Genomic DNA, 6,000 nt, shown 5'->3' with positions numbered 1-6,000 from the left:
GCGCGCCCCGGCGCGGGGTGCCCCGGAGAGCCCCGTGTCCGCTGGCGCAGCTCTCCGGCTCGCAGACACCGAAGCCTGCTTTGAACTGAAACCGGGAGAAGCCGCGGCGCGTCCGGGTCTGTGCGGGGGAGGGGCGCCCGGAAACCCGCCCGGCTCCGGGGCCGCTCGAGCCGCCGTCCGCCGACTGGGGGCTCCCTCCCTCCCTCCGGGTCGCGGCCACACCCTCCCGCCGCCCGCCCCGCCGGGCACAGCCCCTTCCCGGGGGACCGCAGGCTGCCCCGCTGCGGGCGGCGTGGCCGGGGGCGCTCCGGGGCTCCCAGGAGGCTCGGCGGAGGGCTCAGGGCACAAGCCACGGCGCACGCGTCGCAGGCGCTGCTTCCCCCCGGAGGAGCCGGACTCCCCCGCCCCGGCCCGCGGCCCCCCCACCCCCCCGCCCCCGCCCCTGCCCCTGCCCCTGCCCCTGCGGAGCGCGCGGGATCCCGAGGGTTTGCGCCCCGAACGCTCACTACGCAGAACTAGGCCGACGCAAAGTCATTTTGAAATAGGTGGCAGAGACGGAAAATACAGAATGATGAAATGATGGCAAAGCTCGTGTTGTCATCGCCAATAATTAAAATGAAATGTAGACACGTTTCCAGTTCAGTCACAAGCCATTGAAACCGTCGCGTCTAGAACATTTCAACTGGCGAGCGTCATCCTCAGACACTGGCAGAGCGTCCTTAACCCTCAAGTAGGGACTAGTTTTGCAAAAGTCTTTAAAGGGAAATCAGGAGGAGCCACGTGTGCGTCCCGAGGCCGAGTTTGGCCGATGCACGGGAGACAGAGCCCGCGGGGAGCAGCTCGGACGGTCTGCGAGGCCGCAAGCGCGGCTCCCCGGGGCGTCGTCGGGCGTTGGGCGCGCGCTGACTCCGGCTGGACCCTGTGCGGAGCCCCTGTGTGTCGAAAGGGTTCTGGGTACGTCCCTGTACTTTGAACAGGTTAATAGGCCGCTCTGTGACTCTCCCAGACTGCATTTTGATCAATTTGCCAGAAGTTAGGCCACACTTAGGGCGAGAACCAAGATCCATCTTGGCAAATGGGTTGTTAACAGCTCTGCCTGGTGGTTTGATAAAGGAGAGGGACTAAGACCCACGGTTAAGGTGAGGATGGTTCTGAGCAATCCTCTGGTACCTCCAAAGAAAGTACAGGATTAGCCCCACCACGGTGCTCTCTTCACCTGGTGAAATGCTAAGGAATAGAAATGTTCGGGTACGTTCTGTCCTGTGGTCATTCTAACGTCTTAGCAGACAACTCACAGGGAATCCAGAAACTTTCAGTTCAAAACAATCGCTTCTACTTTCTCCCATTATCGAGTTTTATGTAAGTACCGTGGGAACAGGCAACAAGTTCCAAGTAGAGAATTCTTAACTTGCTCTGTGTGAGACAAGGATGGTTACTTGGTTACTTAACTATTCAAAACCTCAGTTTTCTCACCTTTAATATGAGGGTAACACTCTACTTCTTTGGGTAATTCAAAATTAAATTAGATAATTCGTATAAGGGCCTAGAGCATACTTGTTACACAGGTATTACTAGATAAATGTAGAGCAAGACCTTATCGTACAGTTTGATTTTGTGCTATTATCTTTTTACTTCTACCTAAGAGACCCAAGGAATATGAAGACCTTAAAGAGATTTCTTTGAAATCCATCCCAACATATACTTTGTGTTTCCTAAGACTATGTTCCATCTTCAAACCCTATGTCAGAGTGTACACTGATTTTTGAAGTCTGGACAGTAAGTTCCCTCTGTCACCTCATATTCATGCATCAACAACAGCAGCTGTGGTAGTAGATCCTCACGGAGGCCACGATGCCATGCCAAGCACACCATTCTGTTTTGCACCTGAGCCACCAAGAAGCTGTGTGTGTGTGTGTGTGTGTGTGTGTGTGTGTATGTGTACATTTGTGAGGGGGGTATCTCTGGACCAAACAGCAACTTGGCTCAGAACTCTGACCCAGTCAGGACCACATTTTTTTTTTTTTATTTAACTAAACTTTTTATTGAGATAGTTGTGGATTCACATGTAGTTGTAAAAAAACGTGAGAGATTCCATATACTCTTTATCCAGTTTCCCACAGTGATGACATTTCATTAGACTATAGTATATTTTCTCAGCCAGGATATTAATATTGACACAGTTCACATACCTTATTCAGTTTTACTTGCATCAATTTGTATACATGTTTATTTGTTCTATATAGTTTTAACACCTGTGTGGCTCCTAGGTACACCACCACGGTCGGTCGAGACACTAAAATAGTCCCTTCCCTACAAGGATCCCTCCCGTTGCCCTTCTATAACTGTACCCACTGCCCTCTGCCTCTTTCCCCCTTCTCTCCTAGTCCTGGGCAACCAGTAATCTTCCTCTGTTTCTGAAATTTTGCCATACCAAAATATTATATGCATAGAATCACAGTATGAAGCTTTTGGAATTGCTTTCTTTAATTCAGCACAACCTGGAGGGTCATCCAAGTCGTTGCATGCATCAATAGTTTGTTATTTTTACAGAGATTTTTTTTATTTTAGAGAGAGAGAGCGAATCTAAAGGAGACTCAGTGCGAGTGTGGAGGCTGATGTAGGGCTCGATCTCATGACCCTGAGATTATGATCTGAGCTGAAATCAAGAGTTGAACACTCAACTGAATGAGCCACTGAGGCACCCTAATGGTTTGTTGTTGTTTATTGCTGGATACTATTCTATAGTACGTCTGTACCACATTTTTTTTTTTTATTCATTTACTTGCTGAAGGGCATTTGGACTGATTCTAGTTTTGGGCTGTTAACAAATAAAGACGTTATAATATTGTGTAAAGGTTTTTGAAACCATAGGTTTTCATTTCTCTGGGATATATGTCCAAAAGTACAATTGCTGAGTTGTATGGTAGTTTAATGTTTAATTTCATAAGAAACTGCCAAGTTGTTTTAAGAATGACTATACTATTTAACATTCTCACCGGCAGTGTATAAATGAGCCAGTTGCTCCACATTCTTGTCAACATTTGGTGGTGTCACTTTGTTCATCTTACCCATTTTGGTGATTCTACAGTAATCTCATAATGGTTTAAAGTTTCATTGCTCTAATGCCTAATCATATTGACCGTCTTTTCATTGTATTGATTTGCCATGTGTGTGTTTCCTCTTCAGGATATCCTCTTTAGGTTTTTTGTTCATTTTTAATAGAATTATTATTTACTATTGAATTTTGAGAGATATTTATATATTCTAGATGCTAATCCTTTGTCAGATACATGGTTTGCCAATATTTTCTCCCAGTCTGTAGCTTGTCTTTTCATCCTCTTCATACGGATTTTCACAGAGCAAAAGTATTTAGTTTTGATGAAATCCAATTTATCAACTTTTCCTTTAATGGATATGGTTTTGGTGTCAAGTTTTGAACTCTTTTTTAACTTTAGATCCTAAAAATGTTATCCTCTGTCTTTTATAAAAATTTTATAGGTGTGCATTATACACTTAGGTTTATGATCCAGTTTGAATTATTTTTTGTATAAGAGGTTTAATTAATTTCCCCTTACCCTCAGATATCAGTTTTATCAGTACCATTTCTTGAGACTGTTAGCTTTCCTTCATTGGATTGCTTTGGCACTTTTTTCAAAAATCATTTGAGAATATTTTTCTGACTCTATTTCTGGGTTCTCTGTTTTATACTATTGATCTATGTGTTTGTTGCTTTGCAACACTGCACTATCTTGATTACTATGGTTATAAGACTTGATAACAGATAGAGTGCTTCCTCCCACTTTCTTCTTTTTTCAAGATTGTTTTACCTTTGTGACTGTGTATAAAAATCTTTAGATAAGTTTTTCTATCTATAATAAAACCTGCTAGATATAGGATAAGAATTCAGTTAAACCTGTGGACCCATTTGGGAGGCTTGACATCTTTACTATGTTGAATTTTCCAATTCATAAACACAGTATGTCTCTCCATTTATTTATGTCTTCTTTTATTTTTTCCACTAGCATTTTGCAATTTGCAGTATACAGTTCCTGTACATGTTTGGTTAAGTGTATATCTAAGTATTTAATTTTCTTTGGAGTGATTGTAAATGATAATTTGTTTTAATTTTAGTTACAAAATGTTCATTACTAGTATGTAGAAATGTGATTGATTTTTGTGGGCTGATCTTGTATCCTGAAACTTCGTTGAACTTATGTTTTATTTCTAGGAGTTTTTTTGATATATTGGTTTGGATTTCTATGTAGATGATCATGTCATCTACAAACACAGAGAGTTTTATCTCCTTCTTTTTAATTTTTATGCCTTTTGTTTCTTTTTCTTGTTCTTACAGTGGCAGAACTTCTAGTACTATGTTGAATAAAAGTAGTAGAGCCTTGCCTTGTTCCTGATCTTAGGGAGAAACTGTTCAGTTTTTTGTCATTAAGAATAATGTTAGCTGTCAGGTTTTTTGGTAGTGCTAGATGCTGTTTATTGGGTAATTCCCCTTTATTTCTAATTTCTCTCCATTTTTATATTGAATGATTATGATATTTTATCAGATGCTCTTTCTGCATGAATTAATATAATTTTTCTTCTTTTGTTGTTGGTGGAATATGTTGATTGATTTTCAAATACTGAGCTAGCCTTGCATACTTGGAACAATCCAACTTCGTATTATTATTTTTGTACATTATTGAACTTAAAATGTCAATATTTTATTGAGGATTTTTGCATCTAACTTCATTAGCTATATTGATCTGCATTATTATTATTATTATTATTATTATTATTATTATTATTTGCACTTTGGTTTTGTTTTCGGCTTTTGTTTTCAGGTGTCAGAAAATGTGTTGGGAAGTGTTCCTTTCTTTATTATCACCTGGAAGAGATTGTGTAGGATTAGTTTCAATTTTTCTTTAAATGTTTGATAGAATTCTTCTAAGTGAAAACTTTTGTCTTGGAGATTGCTTTTCCCCCTCCTTTTAATTGTGAATTCAATGTCTTTAAGGGTTATAAGACTATTCAGATTGTTGTATTTGTTGGATGACTTTTGGTGGTTTGTGTTAGTCTATTTCTTCTAAGTTGTAGAATTTATTAATATAAATTTGTTTATAGTATTTTCTTATTATCTTTTAATGACTACAGGATCTGTAGTCATATCTCCTGTTTGTGAGTTGTGTCTTTATTTTTGTCAATCTTGCTATAGGTTTACCAATTTTATTAGTTGTTTTCATAGTACTAGCTTTTTGTTTCATTGGTCTTCTCTATTATTTTCCTATTTTTAATTCCGTTGACTTCTGCTTTTATATTTCTTGCCTTGGGATTTCTTTAGATTTATTTTTCTTTTCTTTATCAAGATTCTTGAGGTAGGAACTTAGGCCTTTTCTTGTTTCTAATGTAAGAATTTAGTGCTATAAACATCCCTCTTTACTGCTTTGACTGCATGCTGCTTTGAAATACTGCATTTTTGTTTTTCTGCTCTGTGTTTTTAAACACAATGTCTGTTGAGAATTCCTTTTTGACCCATGGATTATTTAAAAGTTTGAAGATTTTTCTGTTGCCTTTTATTATTGATTTCTGTCATAATGAGAAAAGATACTCTGTATGATTTTAATTGTTCTAAATTTGTTAATGTTTGTTTTATCACCCAACATATGGACTATCTTAGTGAATGTTCCATGTACATTTGAAAACAATTTATATTCTACTGTTGCTATGTAGTATTTGTATATAAGTCAGTTAGATCCTCTTGGTTGATTTGTTTTTTCAGGTCCTTTATATCCTTGCAGAACTCTCTCTAGTTAGTGCTATCAGTTGTTTAGAGAGGCAGTTGATACTGTCAACTGTATGTGTAGATTAGTGTGTTTCTTCTTTAGGATCATTATTTCTTCCTGGTAGATTAATTTTTTTAATCAATATATATGTCTTTCTTTGTCTCTAGCAATTTCCTTTGCTCTGAAGTCTACTGTATCAGACATTAATAAAGCTACTACTTCTTTT

The 6,000-nt window shown here is 39.6% G+C and overlaps 1 long non-coding RNA gene across 5 annotated transcripts in view; it reads left to right on the top strand.

The window, feature by feature from the left end:
* The first annotated feature begins 525 nt into the window (after window positions 1–525).
* The window catches only part of LOC144300675 (uncharacterized), a 44,354-nt gene continuing 38,879 nt past the window's right edge, over window positions 526–6,000 (top strand). For 2 of the 5 annotated variants that reach the window (XR_013367483.1, XR_013367479.1), the window contains exon 1: window positions 526–954. This is a non-coding gene — a long non-coding RNA (uncharacterized LOC144300675). Of the gene's footprint in view, window positions 1,360–6,000 lie in introns of all 5 variants that reach the window. The other 3 variants (XR_013367482.1, XR_013367481.1, XR_013367480.1) reach the window with 3 other exon arrangements.

The sequence above is a fragment of the Canis aureus genome, chromosome 28 (genome assembly GCF_053574225.1).
Source record: "Canis aureus isolate CA01 chromosome 28, VMU_Caureus_v.1.0, whole genome shotgun sequence".
In the NCBI taxonomy this organism is placed as follows: Eukaryota; Metazoa; Chordata; class Mammalia; order Carnivora; family Canidae; genus Canis; species Canis aureus.
The sequence above is the reverse complement of the archived record's forward strand: the minus strand, read 5'-3'. Positions and strand labels throughout refer to the sequence as shown.